Below are 21,509 nucleotides of genomic sequence, written 5' to 3'. Positions count from 1 at the left end.
CACTGACTCTTGGTATGCCTTTGGCGTCTCCCACGACTTCAGTCAACTATGGTCTCAGCGTGGGTTTTCAACGTCTTCAGGCACACCCATCCAGAATTCTTTGTATGTCCAAAACCACCTCCAGGTGATCCTCCTCCCTAAACAATTAGCTACTATCAAATGAGCTGCCCATGCCTCCGATGACTCTGCAGTTACTCAGGGCAACGTTCGGGCACATCAGGCTCCCAAAAAGGCTGCAACAGCTCAAATTAACATAGTGCCCTCCATGAATAAGTAGGCGATAAATTGCTCGCTTTCTTTGAACACAGCAGGCATGCCAGATATAGTCACTATTCAGCGCTTCTAGGGGGACGCCCCTGCTTCTGAAAAAGATATTTGGAAGACACATGGATGTTCACATTCTGTGTCAAAAGGTCTCTGGGTTACTCCAGCTGTGGAGGTGCCGGCATTGGACTGAGGTAAAAACACAGGAAGAAGTCTCACAACACCAGGTTAAAGTCCAACCAGTTTATAGTGGGTTTACTATCAAATAAACTGGTTGGACTTTAACCTGGTGTTGTGAGACTTCTTACTGTGTTTACTCCAGCTGGGCAAGTTTGTATACCAGATGCATTACTGTCTTTATTGATGGATTGTCTACACTCTGACATCTGGGAGTGGGGGTTAATGAGTGCTATTCGGATTGGCGGTTGGTGACTAGTGGAGTGCCCCAGGGGTCGGTGCTGGGGCCTCAGCTATTTACCATTTATATAGATGATCTGGAGGAGGGAACCGAGTGTATGGTGTCGAAATTTGCTGATGACACCAAGATTGGTGGAATGACAAATTGTGCGGAGGGTGTGGAGAGTCTGCAGAAGGATCTAGATAGGCTAGGCGAATGGGCCAGGAAATGGCAAATGGAATTTAATGTTGGCAAGTGCGAGGTGGTCCACTTTGGTAGGAATAATTGTAGGAAGGACTATTACTTACGGGGTGAAAAACTGCAGCAGGCGACGGTGCAGAGGGACCTCGGGGTCCTTGTGCATGAATCGCAAAAACCCAGCCTGCAGGTGCAGCAGGTGGTCAGGAAGGCTAATGGGATGCTGGCCTTCATAGCGAGGGGGATTGAATATAAAAGTAGGGAGGTCTTGCTGCATCTGTATAGGGCATTGGTGAGGCCGCAGCTGGAGTACTGTGTGCAATTTTGGTCGCTGTACTTACGCAAGGATATTTTGGCCTTGGAGGGAGTGCAGAGGAGGTTTACTAGGCTGATACCGGAGCTATGAGGAGAGGCTGAATAAACTAGGCTTGTACTCGTTAGAGTTTAGAAGAATGAGGGGAGATCTCATTGAGACATATAAGATGATGAATGGGATGGATAGGATAGAGGTGGAGAGACTCTTCCCGCTCAGAAAGGACAGTAGGACTAGAGGGCACAGCGTCAAGATAAAGGGGGGGCGGTTTAGAACGGAGTTAGGAGGAACTTCTTCACTCAAAGGGTGGTGAATCTCTGGAATTCTCTGCCCGTTGAGGTGGTGGAGGCTGCCTCGCTAAATATTTTTAAGACGCGGGTTGATGGGTTTTTGATAAGAGAGGGGATTAAGGGTTATGGGGAGAGGGCGGGAATGTGGAACTGAGCCACGACGGATCAGCCATGATCTTATTGAATGGCGGGGCAGGCTCGAAGGGCTAGATGGCCTACTCCTGCTCCTATTTCTTATGTTCTTACCCACCTTGGGAAAGAGAGAATGAGTGGAATATTGCTTCGTACCTGGTGGCATCCCTGACTAGCCGAGGCTGCTCAGTGTCTCATAGCGTCATGTTTAACATGCCAGCAAGATAACATTGGCCAAGGAATAAAGTGCTCACCAGGGAAAACACCCTTGCCAGGTGGCCCATTTGGTTGTATTCAGTTGGATTTTATCGAATTATTGTGTGTGCAGTGTTATAAGTATTGTCTTGTAATTGTTGACGTGTTTAGCAGATGGATAGAGGCTTTCCCAACTACAAATAACAACGTCTCGACAGTAGTAAAGTTGTTATTGACAAATAGTACCAAGATTTGGGGTGTCTCGACAAATTAGTTCAGATAATGGCCCCCAATTTGTAGGAAAATTCAATAAGGAATTGTGTGATGCGTTACACATTCAACAACAATTCCACTGTACCTACCACCCCCAGGTATCAGGAATAGTGGAAAGAGCTAATGGAACCCTCAGAGCTAAATTGACTAAGTTGACGTCCGAAACTGGCCTTAACTGGTTAAGGTTTTGCCCCTAGCTTTGTACCACATGAGAATAACGCCCCATTCACTGGACCCTCGGCGGCAGAGATAATTTACGGCCGACCCAGTAGAACACCCTGGGATGCAAATACAAGCCCTCCCACCCAGATAGATTTACACGTTATGGGAGACGAAATGCAGAAGTACTTCCGACAGCTAACATCGTCTTTAAAGTTTCTTCATTCACAGGCACAGTGCGCCTTTGGATCAACTCCACGGGCACCAGATCAAGATTCTGACTCTCAGAACTACTTCCCTGGACCACAGATAGGAGACCTCGTGTTAATAAAGAACTGGAATCGACCCAATCGTGGGCCACGGTGGAAAGGACCATTCCAAATTCTCCTCCAGACTCCAACTGCAATCAAGGTTCAAAGACAACCTCGCTGGATACATCTGAGTGACTGTAAACGGTGGATACCAACATCCACCAATAAATCGTGAAGTTTATCTTCACCTTCTTCGGTCTTTTGCCTATTTTCCTGGCACCAGGACAACCGGATCAACGGAAAGGAAGCCTAAAAGATGGACTGACTAATGGACAATTTCACTTTAACACCTTTTTGTACATGTCTTATGAGTATGCTGTAAGGTTTAATGTAAGCAGATGTTGGGTCTGCTCACATATACCACTACAGGCCAAAGAGGGGATACCCCATTCCCGATTCCTCTCAATCCCCGGAAAATGATAGAATGGATTTTGTATCAAAATGGGACTGATTGCAGAAGAAAGGGGGCCCAGACCACAGGTGGGAAGTGGCTAATTGACATCAGCAGTGATGTCTCCACAGTGAAGAAGGGAGTGTGCACTCTATCGACGTTTAAGAAACGTTACCAGCCCAACTATAATAGGTCAGACTCTCCACCCCACTTCGTTGTAAACAATCAACAAAGGGGATCCATCTGCCTGATAAGAAATGGAATCAAATCCATTGGCCATAGCTACTCCATTCAGCAGTTTAATGTCACCAGCCCCAGTAGTAGTATGGTAAAACTAAGGCCTGAAGTCCGTTGCCCTGCAGCCAAATCATTTTGGAGTACCGTGGGTGCTCCATTTGGTCTCGACCCAATTCTATTAAACGACATGGGAGCGTACAATGGCACCTATTTTGTCTGTGGAGATAATGCCTATCCTTGGCTTCCCTGGGACTGGCCTGGATCTTGCGATCTAGCATATGTGATCCCTTATGTCCAACATTATGACTCCCTGCATTTCCACCCCAAGATACACCTGTTGAGATCTAAATGGGCCATCACCGAAGCTGAACTGTTTTGGATGATAGCCTTTCCTGCCTATGGAACAGCAAAGGCGGCTCGAGAGCTGATCAATATGGCATCAGCTCTTGAGAAAATAGCTAACGATACTGCGGATAGATTAGAGGATGTAAGTACCGCTATCTCTGAAGTTTCAGCTGAAGTCGTAGGTATACGGACGGTGGCACTCCAAAATCAAATGGCTTTAGATTACTTGTTGACAGCTATCAAAGGCACCTGCACCCTTATAGGCTCTGAGTGCTGTACATACATTCCAGACTCCTCTGACAATATCACTGATTTAGCTGAACATATTAAAAAGACAGCTGACAAAATTAGAACTGAGGGGCAGAACTTTAAGGACTACAATACCCTGGCTGGTGGTCCTTTGGTAACCTCTTTGGGGACTGGGGAGGAATGAAAATGCATTTGGGACTCATTACTCTAGTGGTTTACGTATTACTGTTCTTGTTACAATGTGTTGATGTTTGGCCTGTAACAGAGCCCAAACTCCTCTCTAAAGGTTAAAATTATGAAATGATAAAAGGAGGGAATGAGATATTAAGGGGTCAACATCGCATGCAACTAAGAACTTTGATTTCAAAATAACAAGCTTAAGACACCTGTGATTGACAAATTTACCCTTTAACAGCTCTTTTTCTTCCAATATAACAATATTATGACCTTAGATATGGTTAACCTGACTAGAACAAAGGGTGTCTTGTGATTAGCTATATTGTATCAGATTGCATGTGATCTGAAGGATTGTAAAAGCTACATAAAGGGGGACTGTCCCATTATTCAGCATGCATTTGATACCTGACTCCCAGCAATGAGTGGAAGTTACATAGCAAAGGTTTGCCAGCTTGCATATGTAAGAATAAAGAACTTTTGAATTGGACGGTGGTTGGTGTTTGCCTTTGAATCAAGGATGGAAGAGTCTTGTGAAAACAAACTTAACACTATGGGTAAGGTGTTGAATTGGGGGAAGGCTAACTGCAGCTGGATTAGGCAGGATTTGGCGGCTGTTGATTGGGAGAGGCTGTTTAAGAGTAAAACCACATCTGGCATGCGGGAGTCTTTTAAGGAGCAGTTGATAGGAGTGCAGGACAGACATGTGCCTGTAAAAAGGAAGGACAGGAAAGGTAGGATTCAAGAGCTGTGGATAACCAGAGAAATTGTGGATCTAATCAAAAAGAAAAAAGAGGCACACATAAGGTCTGGGCAGCTAAAAACAGATGAAGCACTGGAGGAATACAGAGAAAGTAGAAAAGAACTCAAACAGTGAGTTCGAAGGGCAAAAAAGGATCATGAAATGTCCTTGGCAGACAGGATTAAGGAGAATCCCAAGGCATTTTACACATATGTTAGGAACAAGAGGGTTGTCAGAGAGTCAGACCTCTCAGGAACAAAGGAGGGGAATTATTCTTAGAATCCAAGGAAGTAGGTGAGACCCTAAATTAATACTTTGCATCAGTATTCACAAAGGAGAGGGACATGTTGATTGGTCGTGTCTCAGAGGGATGTGTAGACCCATTAGAACAAATCACAATTACAAGGGAGGAAGTAGAACATTGAACGTAGAAAAACTACAGCACAAACAGGCCCTTCGGCCTACAAATTGCACCAATGATATCCCTACCTACTCGGCTTACCTATAACCCTCAATTCTATTAAGTCCCATGTACTCACCCGGAAGGCTCTTAAAAGACCCTTTTGAGTTTGCCTCCACCACCACTGACGGCAGCCATTTCCACTCACCCACTACCCTCTGAGTGAAAAACTTACCCCGATATCTCCTCTGTACCTATTCCCCAGCACATTAAACCTGTGCCCTCTCGTAGCAACCATTCCAGCCCTGGGAAAAAGCCTCTGAATATCCACTCAATATCTTATACACCACTATCAGGTCACCTCTAATCCTTCGTCTCTCTAAGGAGAAAAGACCGAGCTCTCTCATCCTCATAAGGCATGCCACCCAATCTAGGCAACATCCTTGTAAATCTCCTCTGTACACTTTCAGTAGCTTCCACATCCCTCCTATAATGAGACGACCAGAACTGAGCACAGTATTCCAAGAGAGGTCTGACTAGGGTCTTACAAAGCTGCAGCATTATCTCCCGATTCCTAAACTCAGTCCCTTGATTGATGAAGGCCGGTACACCATACGCCTTCTTAACCACATTCTCTACCTGTGAGGCCAATTTAAGAGTCCCATGGACCCGGACCCCAAGGTCCTTCTGATCCTCCACACTGCTAAGAGTCTTACCCTTGATATTATATTCCTTCATCCCATTTGACCTGCCAAAATGCACCACTACTCATTTACCTGGGCTGAAGTCCGTCTGCCACTTCTCCGCCCAGCCTTGCTACAACTTCTGACGTCCCTCCAAACTACCCACAACACCACCAACCTTTGTTGTTAGCAAACTTACCAACTCATCCCTCCACTTCCTCATCCAGGTCATTTATGAAAATTACAAACAGCAAGGGTCCCTGAACAGATCCGTGGGGCACTTTACTGGTGACCGACCTCCATGCAGAAAAAGACCCATCTACAACCACTCTCTACTTTCTGCGGGCAAGGCAACAGCCCCTTGGATCCCATGCCGTCCCACTTTCTCAAGAAGTCTTGCATGGGGGACCTTATCAAATGCCTTGCTGAAGTCCACATAAACCACATCTACCGCTCTTCCTTCATCAATGTATTTAGTCACATTTTCAAAGAACTTGATCAGGCTTGTAAGGCACGATCTTCCTTTGACAAAGCCGTGCTGACTACTATTGAGCATACTAAACTTGTCTAAATGCTCATAAATCCTGTCCCTCAGGATCTTCTCCATCAACTTACCAACCACTGAGGTTAGACTCAGTGGTCGGTAATTTCCTGGGCTATCCCTATTTCTTGAATATAGGAACCATATTTGCAATCTTGCAATCCTCCCATCCTCTGGAACCTCTCCCGTCTCCATCGACAACGCAAAGATCATTGCCAGAGGTTCTGCAATCTCTTCCTTGGCCTCCCACAGTAACCTGGGGTACATCCCATTCAGTCCTGGCGATTTATCTATCTTGATGCTATTCAGAACTTCCAACACATCCTCTCTCTTAATGTCCACATACTCAATCTTTTCAATCCGCTGCAAGCCTGCAGTACAACCACCCAGATCTTTTTCAGTCGTGAATACCGAAGTGTTAGGTATTTTAGGAAGCATTAAGGTAAACAAATCCCCAGGGCCAGATGGCATCTGTCCTAGATTACTGAGAGAGACAAGAGATGAAGTTGCTGGGCCTCTAACAGAAATCTTTCTTCACTGGACACAGGTGAGGTCCCAGAGGATTGGAGGATAGCAAATGTGGTCCCGTTATTTAAGAAGGGAGCAAGAATAACCTGGATAATTATAGGCCAGTGAGCTTTATGTCCATGGGAGGGAAATTGTTGGAGAAGATTCTTAGAGATAGGATCTATGCACATTTAGAACTGAAGAGAGAATGTCCGGGGTGCGTGGGGTCCTTAACTATGCTGGCTGCTTTGCCGAGGCAGCAGGAAGTGTAGACAGAGTCAGTGGATGGGAGGCTGGTTTGCGCGATGGATTGGGTTACATTCACGACCTTTTGTGGTTTCTTTTGGTCTTAGGCAGAGCAGGAGCCGTACCAACCAGAAAGAATGTGCATCTGTAAAAATTGGTGAGAGTCGTAGCTGACATGCCAAATTTCCTTAGTCTTCTAAGATCCAAGAAAATTACAGCACAGGAACAGGCCCTTCGGCCCTCCAAGCTGCACCAACTATGCTGCCTGACTGGACAAAAACCACCTATACTCCTGGGGACCATATCCCTCTATTCCCATTCTATTCATGTATTTGTCAAGACGCCCCTTAAAAGTCACAATTGGATCTACTTCCACTATCTCACCAGGCAGCAATTTCCAGGCACCCACCACCCGTTGTGTAAAAATAAAACCCTTATCTCGTACATCGCACCTTCAACCTATTCCCCTAATAATTGACTCTTCCACCCTGGGAAGAAGCTTCTGACAATCCACTCTGTCCATGCCTCTCATAATCTTGTGGACTTCTATCAGGTTGCTCTTCAACCTCCAGTGAGAACAAACTAAGTTTCTCCAATCTCTCAAAGCTAATGCCAGGCAACATACTGGTAAATCTTTTCTACATGGTCTCCAAAGCTTCTGGTAGTATGGTTACCAGAAGTGAACACTAAATTTCAAGTGCGGCCTAACTAAGGTTCTACAAAGCTGCAAAAGAGAAAGTAAGAGACATTGGTGGGCTTTCTTAACTATAGTGTCGGCACGGGGGGACCAGGACAGTTTGTTGGTGATCTGAACACCTTAAAAACTTGAAGCTTTTGATGGTTTCTACTGATATAGACAGGGGCATGTTCTCCTCTATGCTTTCTAAAGTCGATGACAATCTCCTTTTTTTTTGTTAACATTGAGGGAAAGATTATTGTCATCACACCAGTTCACCAGATTCTCTATCTCATTCCTGTATTCTGTCTCATTGTTTGAGATCTAACCCACTACAATGGTGTCATCAGCAAACTTGAAAATCAAATTAAAGGGGAATTTGGTCCAACAGTCATAGATGTATGAATATAGTAGGTGGCATGCTACGGTGCAGAGGGACCTGGGGGTCCTTGTGTATGAGTCGCAAAAACCCAGCCGACAGGTGCAGCAGGTGGTCAGGAAGGCAAATGGGATGCTGGCTTTCATAGCGAGGGGGATTGAATGTAAAAGTAGGGAGGTCTTGCTGCAACTGTACAGGGCACTGGTGAGGCCGCAGCTGGAGTACTGTGTGCAGTTTTGGTCGCCACACTTGCGCAAGGATATTTTGGCCTTGGAGGGAGTGCAGAGGAGGTTCACTAGGCTGATACCGGAGTTGAGGGGGTTGAGCTATGAGGAGAGGCTGAATAGACTGGGTCTGTACTCGTTAGAGTTTAGAAGAATGAGGGGAGATCTCATTGAGATGTATAAGATGATGAAAGGGATGGATAGGGTAGAGGTGGAGCGGTTCTTCCCGCTCAGAAAGGCCGGCAGGACTAGAGGGCACAGCCTCAAGATAAGGGGGGGACAGTTTAGAATGGAGTTGAGGAGGAACTTCTTCACTCAAAGGGTGGTGAATCTCTGGAATTCTCTGCCCATTGAAGTGGTGGAGGCTACCTCGCTAAATATATTTAAGACGCGAGTAGATAGGTTTTTGGTAGGCAAAGGGATTAAGGGTTATGGGGAGAAAGCGGGAAAGTGGAACTGAGCCACTTCAGATCAGCCATGATCTTATTGAATGGCGGGGCAGGCTCGAAGGGCTAGATGGCCTACTCCTGTTCCTATTTCTTATGTTCTTATGTTCTGAGAACACAGCCTTGTGGGGCACGGTGTTGAGGAGATTGTGGAACAGCTGTTGTTGCTTATCCTTACTGATTGTGGTCTCTGAGTTAGGAAGTTCAGGATCAATTGCAAAGGAGGGAGCCAAGGCCCAGGCCACAGAGTTTGGGGATGGGTTTTGCTGGGAATAATGGTGTTGAAAGCTGAGCTGTAGACAATATTTAGGAGTCCGACATAGGTGTCTTTGTTATCTTGGTGTTCCAGGGTTGAATGCAGAGTCAGGGAGATGGCGTCTGCTGTGAACCTGTTGCGGCAGTGGGCAAACTATAGTGGATCCAGGTCATCCAGGAGGCTGGCATTGATTCGTGCCATGACTAGCCTTTTGTACCTCATAATGAAGTCTTTTGATTATCAGCCTGAATGGAGCCAGCTTGTTTTAAACCCCCTGCTGCTCTTGCCCAATTGAGCGAGCCTCCACTCGCCGAATAGAGGAGTGCATGTTCTACGAACTCCATGGGAAGATTTATTGAGGATATGCTGTGACCATCGTAACATCAAGTTTGTTTCTTCCTCAACGCTTCCACTTGGCACGTCATGACATTCAGGGCTATGGGCCAAGTACTGGCAGGTGGGATTAGTTGGGAGGTCAGATGTTTCGGTGCAAACTCGATGGGCCGAAGGGCCTCCTCTGCACTCTGTGATTCTATGAAATTCTAAATGGCTTTACGTTAAGGGATAACTAAGGACAACTACATTAAAAGATGACTAAAGATGAGTAGAGCCGATTAAGGACCATAATTGTCATTTGTGTGTGCAGCCAGAGATGTAGGTAGGGTTCTGAATGAATACTTTGTCTCTCTCATTAGTGAACACTGATACAATGTTGGTATAGAAATCAAGGAGAAGAACTGTGGTCAATTAAAGAAATTAACATCAACAGAGAGGAGGTCTGAGTGGTCAGGCAGGCTTAAAATTAGATAAATCTCCAGGGCAAGATGAAATATATCCTATGTTGTTGAGTGAAGCAAGGGAGGAAATAGTAATGGCTATTTCCTATTTATAGCAAAGGAAATAACAAAAGGAAATAAAGGCTATTTATTTCCTTAGGATAGGAAATAGGAAATAAAGGCTATTTATAGCAAAGGAAATAGCAAAAAACTTATTGTAATTTTCAGTTCCTCTCTGGCCACAGGAGAAATGCAGAAGGACTGGAGGATAGCCAGTGTTATTCAAGAAGAGAGGAAGGGATAAACCAGGAATATACAGACCAGTCAATCTAGCCTTAGTGATGGGGAAACAATTGGAAACAACTCTGATTAATAGAATTAATCTGCATTTGTAGAGGCAGGGATTAATTAAGAACAGTCGGCATGGTTTCGTTGAGTGGAGGTCATACCTGACCTCCGTGGTATATAAATGAGGACAATGTATTTAGTCTACTTTGACTTCAGCAAGGCTTTTGATAAGGTCTCATATGGGAGACTGATAACCAGGGTAAGATAACCGAGGCTTTGGGATCGAAGGAAATCTGGCAGATTGGATCTAGAATTCGCTGAGTAGCAGGAAACAGAGGTTGATGGCAAGGAATGATTTTTTGAATGGAAGACTGCATCCAGAGGGAACCTGCTTGGATCATTGTTGGGGCTCTTGCTGTTTGTGGTTTATATAAAAATTTAGATTTGAACATAGGGGGGTTGATCCACAAATGATATGAATATTGCGAGAGTGGTAAATAGTGAGACGAATAACCTTAGATCACAGGAGGACATAGATGGGCTGGTCGGATGGGCTGATCAGTGGCAAACAGAATTCAATCTGGCTAAGTGTGAAGTGATACACTTGGGCAAGACAACAGGGCAAGGGGATATGTGATGAATGGCAGGACCCTGGGAAGCATCAAAGATCAGATCCCTTAAGGTAGCAGGACAGGTGGATAAAGTGGTTAAGAAGGTGTATGGAATACTTGCCTTTATTAGCTGAGGAATAGATTTTAAGAGCAGGGAGGTTATGCCGGAATAGTATGCAGCATGCACAGCACAGTGGTTAGCACTGCTGCCTCACAGTGCCTGGAACCTCTGGTTCCATTCCATTCTTGGATGATTGCACGTTCTCTCCATGTCTGTGTGGGTTTACCCCAGGTATTCTGGTTTCCTCCATTGTCCAGAGATGTACAGGTTAGGTGGATTGGCATGCTAAATTGCCCACTAGTATCCAAATGTGTGTAGATTAGGTTGATTAGCCATGTTCGTCCATCGTCATCGATGAGGATCTCGACACCATTAGTCATTTTGAGGCTGGTTGAAGTGTGTCCGAAGATGACTGATCAGGCCAATTAGGGCACGGAATGTCCTGGCGCTTATTGGACAGACTTGTGTAGACACTGTAGTTGTTGTGCTGATGGCTCTGAACTTGCACAGCTCATGCTTATGTTGTGCTTCAGCAGTACACCTTGCTTCATGAGCTTGGCAAGCCTTTGTGGATGAGGAACTGTCAAGTAGGGCGATTTTGTGCCAGCGTTTCCTAGGTGGTCGTGTCAATGTCAGGCAACCTCAGGGAGGCCTTGGGTGTGTCTTTGAAAGGTTTCTTCTGCCCTCCGTGTGAGCGTTTTCCAGCAGAGAGTTCCCCAAAAAGGAGCTGCTTAGGTATGTGCTCATCTGACATACGGATGACATGACCTGCCCACTGTGTCTGCGCTCTCATCAGCAGTGTGTGGACTAATGGTAAACTTGCTCTAGAGAGAACTTCAGTATCTGGTACTTTGTCTTGCTATCGGATGCGTAATATTCTGCGAAGACAAGTCATGTAGAAATGATTGAGCTGTCTTGCATGCCTTCGATACACAGTCCACGTTTCACAGGCATACAGGAGGGTAGTGAGTACCGCGGCGCTGTAGACCTTCAGTTTTGTTGCTGGGCTGATTCCTCGACGTTCCCATACAGTGGGACACAGTCTACCGAAAGCAGAACTTGCCTTTGTTATTCTGCAGTTAACTTCTGTATCAATAGTCACTGCTTGGGAGAGGGTGCTGCCAAGATAAATGAACTGGTCCACTGCCTGTAGTTTCTGCCCTTTGATTGTGATTAAGAGTTCTGTGTATGGTGCATGAGGAGCAGGCTGGTGCATAACTTCTGTCTTTTTAATGTTGATGGTGAGTCCAAAGTTGTCACAAGCCATGGAAAATTTGTCCATACTGACTTGCACCTCTGGCTCTGAGCCAGCAAACAGGGCACAGTCATCGGCAAAGAGGAAGTCTCTCAGAACAGTCTCTTGCACTTTGGTAATAGCTTGAAGTCTCCTCAGGTTGAAGAGCTTCCCATCCACTCTGTACTTGAGGCTGATTCCAGCAACACTGTCCTGGAAGGCATCATTCAGCATAGCAGTAGACGTCATGCTGAACAGTGTGGGTGTGAGCACACAGCCCTGTTTGATGCCATTGGTGACTGGGAATGCCTCAGAGGATTCTCCACCATCCAGTACTCTGGCCATCATGGAACTGGTGTACCGTCTGAATGAATTTTAGGGGGGGGGGTGCAGCCAAACTTTGACATGATCCTCCATAGCCCTTGTCGGTTTACAGTGTCAAAGGCTTTCGCGAGGTCAACAAAGGTTGTGTAGAGCTTGCAATTCTGCTCCTGACACTTCTTTTGAAGTTGGCGCGCAGCAAAAATCATGTCAGTAGCCCCACGACCTTTGCGGAAGCCACACTGTGATTCTGGAAGCAGGCACAGCTCCAGATGAGTGACCAGACGATTTAGCAGGACTCTTGTGAGGGTTTTCCTGTGATGGAGAGCAGCGAGATTCCTCAGTGGTTGTCGCATACTTGCCGATTGCTCTTCCTCTTGTAGAGGTGTATGATGGAAGCATCTTTAAGTCCCTGAGGAATGGATCCTTGCTTCCAAAAGGACTGGAACAACTCGGTGAGCTTCTCAGTAAATGCAGGACCAGCAGCTTTATAGATCTCTGCGGGTATGGCATCTGCCCCTGGGGCTTTGCCACTGGATAGCTGGCTGACAGCTTTCATGACTTCGGCTACTACTGGTGGGTCATCAGTGGCGCTAGATATGGGGATAGGGCCTCGGTGAAATGATCTTTCGGAAAGTTAGTGCAAACTTAATGGGTCAAATGGCCTCCTACTGCACTCAGATTCTATGATGGCAAGATAAACTGTATAGCATGTTGCTTAAGCCACAGCTAGAGTATTTTATGCAGTTGTGAAATCTACTTTATAGAAGGGATGTAATAGCATTGGAAAGGGTGCAGAGGAGATTTACCAGGATGTTGCCTGGTCTGGAGAGGTTTAGATATGAAGAGAGATTGGATAGATTGGGGTTGTTTTCCTTGCAGCAAAGGAGACTGGGGGGGGAGGGAGGGAGAGAGAGAGAGAAAGAAGGGAGGGGAATGTGATTGTGATGTCTAAAATAATGAAGGGCACAGATTGGACAGGAAGAAGCTTTTCACCTTGACAGAGAGGTCATGACCATGGGGCATAGATTTAAGGTAAGGGGAGTTGGAGGGGATGTGAGGAAAAACTTCTTCACCCAAAGGGTGATGGGAGTCTGCAAGCCACTGCCTGAAAAGGTGATAGAAGCAGACACCCTCATAGCATTTAAAATATTTAGATGTGCATTTGTGATGCAAAATCATATAAGGCTATGGGCCAAGTGGGATCAAAGGTTATGGGGAAAAAGCAGGATTAGGCTATTCAGTTGGATGATCAACCATGATCGTAATAAATGGTGGAGCAAGTTTGAAGGGCCTCCTCCTGCTCCCATTTTTTATGTTTCTCAGTGCTGGAAAATGGGATTAGAAAACTTAGATCGCCTGTATGTGCCTAGTGTAGACACAATGGGCCAAAGGGCCTCTGTGCTGTATACCTCCATGACTCTACACTGGGGACCTCCTTCTGGCTGAAGATTATTTTGAATGCTTCAGCCTTATCTTCTGCACTGATATGCTGGGCTTCTCCATCATAATGGATGTGGATATTTGTGAAGTCTCCTTCTCCATTGAGTTATATAATTGTCCATCACCATTCGTCTCTGGATGTGGCAAGCTAGAGTTACAGAACTAAGATCTGATCCATTGATTGTGGGAACACTTTATTATGTCTGTCACTTGATGTTTATGCTGTTTGTCAAACAAGTAGTTCTGTGTTGCAGCTTCATCAGGTTAACACCTCATTTTTAAGTAGGTTGGTACTGTTTGTGGCATGCTCTTCTGCAGTCCTCATTGAATCAGGGTTGATCCCCTGGTTTGGTAGTAATGATATAGTGCGGAATATGCCAGGCCACAAGTTACAAATTGTAGTTGAGTATAATTCTGCTGCTGCTGATGGCCCACAGTGCCTCATGAATGTCCAATCTTGAGTTGCTAGATCTGTTCCGAGTCTATTCCATTTAGCGTGGTGCTAATGCCACAGAACACAATGGAGGGTATCCTCAATGTGAAGAGAAGACTTGATCGCAGCAAGGACTGTGCTGTGGTTACCCCTGGTAATACTGTCTGGATAGATGGCAGGTAGGTTGGTGAGGATGAGGTCAAATATGTTTCTTTTCCCCTTTGTTGATTCCCTCACCACTTGCCGTATTCCCAGTCTAGCAGCTATGTTCTTTAAGACCTAACCAGCTTGGTCTGTGGTGATACTACTGAGGCACTGCTGGTGGTGGACATTGAAGTCTGCCACTTAGGTGGCCCTTGCCACCCTCAGTGTTTCCTCCCAGTGATCTTCAACATGGAGGAGTACTGATTCATCAGCTGAGGGGGGATGGTACTTGATAATCTGTAGGAAGTTTTCTTGCCCATATTTGACCTGACGCCATGAGATATTTTGGGGTCCAGAATCAATGAAGAGGACTCCATGGCAAATCCCTCCTGACTGAACACCAGTGTGCTGCCACTTCTGCTGGGTCTGTCTTGATGGTGGGACAGTGCACACCCACAACTGGTGATTGTTGTGCCTGGGATATTATCTGTAAGGTATGATTCCATGAGTTTGACAATGTAAGACTGTTGCTGACTAGTCTGTGAGACATTTTTCCCAATTTTGGCATAAGTCCCCAGAAGTTAGCAAGGAGGATTTTGCAGGGTCAAAATAGTTGGATTGAGCCATTGTCATAAAAAAATTGCTGGAGAAACTCAGCAGGCCTGATAGCACCTGTGGCGAGAGAATAGAGCCAAAGCCTGGATGATCCTTCGTTAGGGTTGACAACCTGATCATCCAGCCTCAAAAGGTTGGCTCTATTCTCTCTCCACAGATGCTGTCAAATCAAGATTTTCAATCTTTGTTTCAGATTCCAGCATCCACAGTATTTTGTCTTTAGCCATTATTGTGTTCTTTATCGTCCAGATTTGACTTTGGGTGTCAGGCTTCAGCTGTTTGAAAACTGCCTTCTTATGTTTCAACCTAGGTCATTTTGTCAGGCAATGATGGCTGTTCATTTTCATTTTGGAAAATTGCATATCTTTGAACATCATTTTTGTCAAACCAGTCCTAATGCCAAAGAATACTCATAAGAACATAAGAAATAGGAGCAGGAGTAGGCCATCTAGCTCTTCGAGCCTGCCCCGCTATTCAATAAGATCATGGCTGACCTGAAGTGGCTCAGTTCCACTTTCCCGCCTTCTCCCCATAACCCTTAATCCCCTTGCCTACCAAAAGCCTATCTACCCGCGTCTTAAATATATTTAGCGGGGAAGCCTCAACCACTTCAACGGGCAGAGAATTCCAGAGATTCACCACCCTTTGAGTGAAGAAGTTCTTCCTCAGCTCCGTTCTAAACTGCCCCCCCCTTATCTTGAGGCTGTGCCGTCTAGTCACGCTGTCCTTTCTGAGCGGGAAGAACCTCTCCACCTCTACCCTATCCATCCCTTTCATCATCTTATACGTCTAAATGAGATCTCCCCTCATCCTTCTAAACTCTAACGAGCACAAGCCTAGTTTATTCAGCCTCTCCTCATAGCTCAACCCCCCAACTCTGGTATCAGTCTAGTGAACCTCCTCTGCACTCCCTCCAAGGCCAAAATATCCTTGCGCAAGTGCGGCGACCAAAACTGCACACAGTACTCCAGCTGCGGCCTCACCAGTGCCCTGTACAGTTGCAGCAAGACCTCCCTACTTTTATATTCAATCCCCCTCGCTGTGAAGGCCAGCATCCCATTTGCCTTCCTGACCACCTGCTGTACCTGCAGGCTGGGTTTTTGCGACTCATGCACAAGGACCCCCAGGTCCCTCTGCACGGTAGCATGCTGCAGCTTTTCGCCATGTAAGTAGTAGTCCTTCCTACCATTGCCAGCATTATATTCCATCTGCTAGTTCCTCGCCCATTCGCTCAGCCTATCTAGATCCCTCTGCAGACTTTCCACACCCTCCGCACAATTTGCCGTTCCACCAATCTTTGTGTCAACAGCACATTTCAACACCTTACACTCGGTTCCCTCCTCCAGATCATCTGTATAAATGGTAAATAGCTGAGGCCCCAGCACCGATCCCTGGGGCACTCAACCGCCAATCCGAATAGCACCCATTGACACCCACTCCCTGCCTCCTATTTGACAGCCAATCCCCTATCCGCGCTAACACTCTACCCCCAACTCCATGCCCCCTAACCTTCTGTAACAACCTCTTGTGCGGCACCTTATCAAATGCCTTCTGAAAATCGAGAAACACCACATCCACCGGTTCCCCTCTATCCAACACACTAGACACATCCTCATAGAAGTCCAATAAAATTCCAATAAATTTGTCAGACCAAATGATCATCCAATGATCTGAGCCCAGGGCTCCAGTCGAACAGCCTCTATTTGATCTTACTGTTCTGGAATTGAGTTGGATGTGTGAAGAACTTCTAGGTTGGTCACGAGGACCATTTGGAATACCGCTCTTCAGTCAGGCTGCTTTAGGGCTGAGACATTGATCTTGTTCATCTTGGAGCTTAAAATCTTTGTTTCAAAATAAATGATTGCACTTATCAGTGAAATCTGTGATTGGTCCAGCAAACGCCAATCCCATGCATGGCTTGAGTGATGATATGGATGTGCCGGCATTGGACTGGGGTAAACACAGTAAAAAGTCTGACAACACCAGGTTTTAGTCCAACCGATTTATTTGATAGTAAACGCACAAGCTTTCGGGTTAGTCCCTTTGTCAGGTGAATGTATCTGTATAAACTTCTATTAGGTCACCCCTCAGCCTCTGCCTTTCCAGGGAGAAAAATCCCAGTTTATTCAATCTCTCCTCATAGCTAATACCCTCCATACCAGGCAACATCCGGGTAAACCTTTTCTGTACTCTCTCCAAAGTCTCCACATCCTTCTGGCAGCGTGGTTACCAGAACTGGACACAGTATTCCAAATGTGGCTGAAACAATGTTGTATACAACTTAACATAATTTGCCGAGTTTTGTACTCGATGCCCATCCAATGAAGACAGGCATACCATATGCTTTCTTCATCACCTTTTCCACCTGTGCTGCCACTTTTCGGTCCTCCAGATGTCTGTGTGTCAGTGCTCCTGATTGTTCTGCCACTTATTTTATAGCTCCCATCTGAATTGGATTTACGAAAATGCATCACCTCGCATTTGTCCAAATTAAATTCCATCTGCCATTTCTCCGCCCAATTTTCCAGTCTATCTATATCCTGCTGTATTCTGACAATCTTCTTCAGTATTTTCAACTCTGTCAATCTTAGAATCATCTGCAAACTTGCTAATCAGACAAGCTACATTTTCTTCCAAGTCACTTATATAGATATTGCAAATAGCAGAGGTTCCAGCACTGATCTCTGTGGAACACCACAAGTTACAGACCTCCATTCAGAAAAACACCCTTCCACCGTTTCCCTTGTTTTCTACGGCCAAGCCAGTTCTGAATCCATCTAGCTAATTCACTGCTGACCTTGTGAGATTTGCACCAGCCTGCCATGAAGGAGCTTGTCAAATGCCTTATTAAAATCCATGTCCATGTAGACAACATCCACAGCCCTTTCCTCATCAATCATTTTTGCCACCGCCTCAAAAAACTCAACTAAATTAGTGAGGCATGACCTCCCATGTACAAAACTATGCTCTCTGCTGCTAACAAGACCATTCAGTTCCAAATATGTACAGATCCTATTCCTAAGAATCTTCTCCAACAATTTCCCTATCAGTGATGTCAGGCTCACTGGCCTATAATTATCCGGGTTATCCTGCTACCCTTCTTAAATAACAGGACAACATTGGCTATCCTCCAGTCCTTTGGTACCTCATCAGTGGCCAACGAAGAAATAAAGATTTCTTTTAGAGGGTCAGCATTTTCATCTCTTGTCTCTCTCAGTAATCTGAGATAGATCCCACCTGGCCTTGGGGATTTGTCTACCTTAATGCTTTATAATTCACCTAACACTTTTGATGACTTTTTCTAAAGGGTTTACACATCCCTCCAAGATTGTGTGACCAGAGCAAGATTGAGAGGGAGAGATTCGTGCTGAGGGTAAGGCAGCTAGTGTTTGCTTGCTTATTTATTTATTTATTTGTTTATCCGTTAAGTTTACGTTTTTTCACGGGCTTTTTTCCTTTCAAAAGTTTTTTTACTGGGAAAACTGCGCAGGCGCCTGACGCCAGCTAGTGGTGAATGGGAGCTATGAAGAGTAGGCCACTCTGTACAGCCGGCAGCATTGAGAGTGGGCACGGAGTGAGAGGGAGCAGAGTGAAGGCTGAAGGGCTTTGGCTCAACGGGCTTCGGTGTAAACAGGCAGAGACAGGGTAGTTTCTGTTCCTTGTTCTTCCAGTAATTTAAAGAAAGGGGTAATTATGAGTGAGAGGCCAGTTTGTTGCTTTTGGTGTTGGATGTGGGAGTTCATGGAGTCGCCTCGTCTCCCGGAAGTCCATATCTGCGCCAGGTGTGTGGAACCGCAGCTCCTGAGGGACCACGTTAGGGAACTGGAGCTGCAGCTCAATAACCTTAGTTTAGTCAGGGAGAATGAGGAATTAATAGAGGGAAGTTACAGGCAGGTAGTCACACCGAGGCCACAGGAGGAAGACAAGTGGGTTATGGTTAGGAAGGATAAAGGTCACGTACCAGAGAGTGTCCCGGTGGCTGTCTCCCTTAACAGTAAGGGCTGGGTGACAGACAGGAGAGGGGAGGGGAGAGAGCAGTCAATGAAGGGATCCCCTGTGGTTGTCCCCCTCCAAAATAAGTATACCGTTTTGGATACTGTTGGGGGGAATGACCCTCCAGGGGTAAGCCACAGTGACCAGGTCACTGGCACGGAGTCAGGCTCTGTGACTCAGAAGGGAAAAAGGGGGACTAGGAGAACAATAGTAATGGGGAATGCAATAGTTAGAGGCACAGACAGCCGATTCTCTGAGCGTGAATGAGACTCCAGGATGGTAGTCTGCCTCCCTGGTGTCGGGGTCCTGGATGTCTCTGAGCGGGTAGGAAGCGTACTAAAAGGGGTGGGTAATCAGACAGATGTCATTGTCCACATTGGCGCAAATGACGTAGGTAGAAAGAGCAGGGAGGTCGTGCGAGAGAATTCAGGGAGTTGGGTAGTAGGCTAAAAAGCAGGGCCTCTAGGTTGGCAATCTCTGGACTAGTGCCTAGTGCTAGTGAGGCTAGCAACAGGGAGATTGTACAACTGAACGTGTGGCTAAAGGACTGGTGCAGGAGGGAGGGTTTCAAATTCATGGATCACTGGGAAGTCTTCAACAGAGGACGGCACCTATATAAGAACAAAGAACAAAATCAGGCCGGGAAACAGGCCCTTCGGCCCAATGAGCCCGCGCTGCCATCTCAACACCACCAGACCCCTACTCCACCCACGACCCCTGTCTAATGTTTTATGGCCATCCAGATTGAGGGAATCTGATTTAAGGACAATTTATTCCTGCCAATCAGCCAAACAGCACATCTTTGGGGTGTGGGAGGAAACCGGAGCACCCGGAGAAAACCCACACAAGCACGGGGAGAATGCGCAAACTCCCACAGACACCGGCCCAAATCCATGTGTCTGCACAGCAATCGGCGATAGTCACTGAGCTGTCGTCTTGCCCAGTATCTTGTCCAGTTTAGGCACACACTAACGACATGAAGCACTAGGCCAACCTCGAACAACCAAGAGCAGCCCCAGTACGACCCATCGCTTGTATGCCCCTCGTTGGACACGAGGTGGACCGACTTAAAACCTGTGAATGAAAAGAGAAAAGACATTATTATCATACCATACCCATTTACATTACCAGGGACACCCCAATGCTAATGACCCTTATTTAAAACAATCTCCTATATTCACCCATCTCCAACCCAGTCATGTGCCTGTCTAAGTTACTCTTAAATGACTCTAGCATGTTTGCCTCCACCACCTTACTTGGCAGAGCATTCCATACCCCCACTACCCTCTGTGTGAAAAACCTCCCTCTAATATCTGTGTTGTACCTCTCCCCCCTCACCTTAAGTCCATGGCCCCTTGTCCTACGTGTCTCTATTATAGGAAATAGCTTACCTCTGTTTACTCTATCTATACCCTTCATAATCTTATATACCTCTTTTAGATCCCCCCTCAGTCGGCGTCTTTCAAAGGAAAAGAGCCCCAATTTCTTCAATCTTTCCTCATACCCCAGTCCCTCCATACCAGGCAACATCCTGGTAAATCTCCTCTGCACTCTCTCCAGAGTCTCCACGTCCTTCCGGTAGTAAGGTGACCAGAACTGGACGCAGTACTCTAAATGCGGCTGAACCAACGTTCTGTACAACTGCAACATTAGACTCCAGTTCTTATATTCTATACCCCTTCCTATAAAGGCTAACATATCATAGGCTTTCTTCACCACACTCTCCACTTGCACTGCCACCTTCAAAGACTTGCACTTGCACCCCCAGGTCTCGCTGCAATTCTATACTCCTTACGGGCTTACCCTTTACCATATAACTCCCCCCTACATTATTCCGGCCAAAATGCCGGAATAAGAAGGACGGATTACACCTAAACTGGAGGCACGAATATCCTGGCCAGGAGTTTTACTAGTGTGGTTCGGGTGGGTTTAAACTAACATGGCAGGGGGGTGGGGATCAAAACAATAGGCCAATAAGCATAGAGGCTAGGGACGAGCTTGGGGCCAGGACAAGGCTATCTAAGAGGAAGAGCATTCTGGGGGAGGGTGACCTCAGTGGGCCTGGAGGTCTGGAGTGCATCTGCTTCAATGCAAGGAGTGTAACGGGCAAGACAGACGAACTTAGAGCTTTAATGCTTGCGCGGAACTTGGATGTGGTTGCAGTGACGGAGACTTGGTTAAAACAAGCACAGGATTGGCAGCTGAATATTCCAGGGTGTAAGTGTTTTAGGCGTGACAGAGGAGGGGATAGAAGAAGTGGGGGAGTAGCAATACTGGTTAGGGATCATATTACAGCGGTACAGAGGGTGGACAGTTTAGAAGGGTCGTGTAACGAGTCACTGTGGATGGAGCTCAGAAACAGGAAGGGCACAGTCACTATGCTGGGGTTATACGACAGGCCTCCCAACAGCCCATGGGATGTGGAGGAACGGATATGTAAGGAGATTCTGGACAGGTGCAGAAAAAATAGGGTTGTTGTAATGGAAGACTTTAATTTCCCTTGTATAGTCTAGAAATCGCTTAGGGCTGGGGGCCTGGATGGGGAGGAATTTATAAAATGCA

General features: G+C 46.2%; 1 protein-coding gene across 6 annotated transcripts in view; it reads left to right on the top strand.

Moving 5' to 3' along the window:
* Window positions 1-21,509, top strand: part of tmem108 (transmembrane protein 108) — a 164,525-nt gene that overhangs the window by 84,206 nt on the left and 58,810 nt on the right. The window contains exon 3 of one of the 6 annotated variants that reach the window (XM_080215904.1): window positions 18,262-18,327. The exons of the other annotated variants lie outside the window; for them this stretch is intronic. The gene's annotated coding sequence lies outside the window, so the exon portion shown is untranslated. The remainder of the gene's footprint in view (window positions 1-18,261; window positions 18,328-21,509) is intronic. 6 annotated transcript variants of the gene reach the window in all.

This window comes from Carcharhinus amblyrhynchos, chromosome 2 (genome assembly GCF_965287045.1).
Source record: "Carcharhinus amblyrhynchos chromosome 2, sCarAmb.v2.hapA, whole genome shotgun sequence".
NCBI classification, from domain to species: Eukaryota; Metazoa; Chordata; class Chondrichthyes; order Carcharhiniformes; family Carcharhinidae; genus Carcharhinus; species Carcharhinus amblyrhynchos.
The sequence above is the reverse complement of the archived record's forward strand: the minus strand, read 5'-3'. Positions and strand labels throughout refer to the sequence as shown.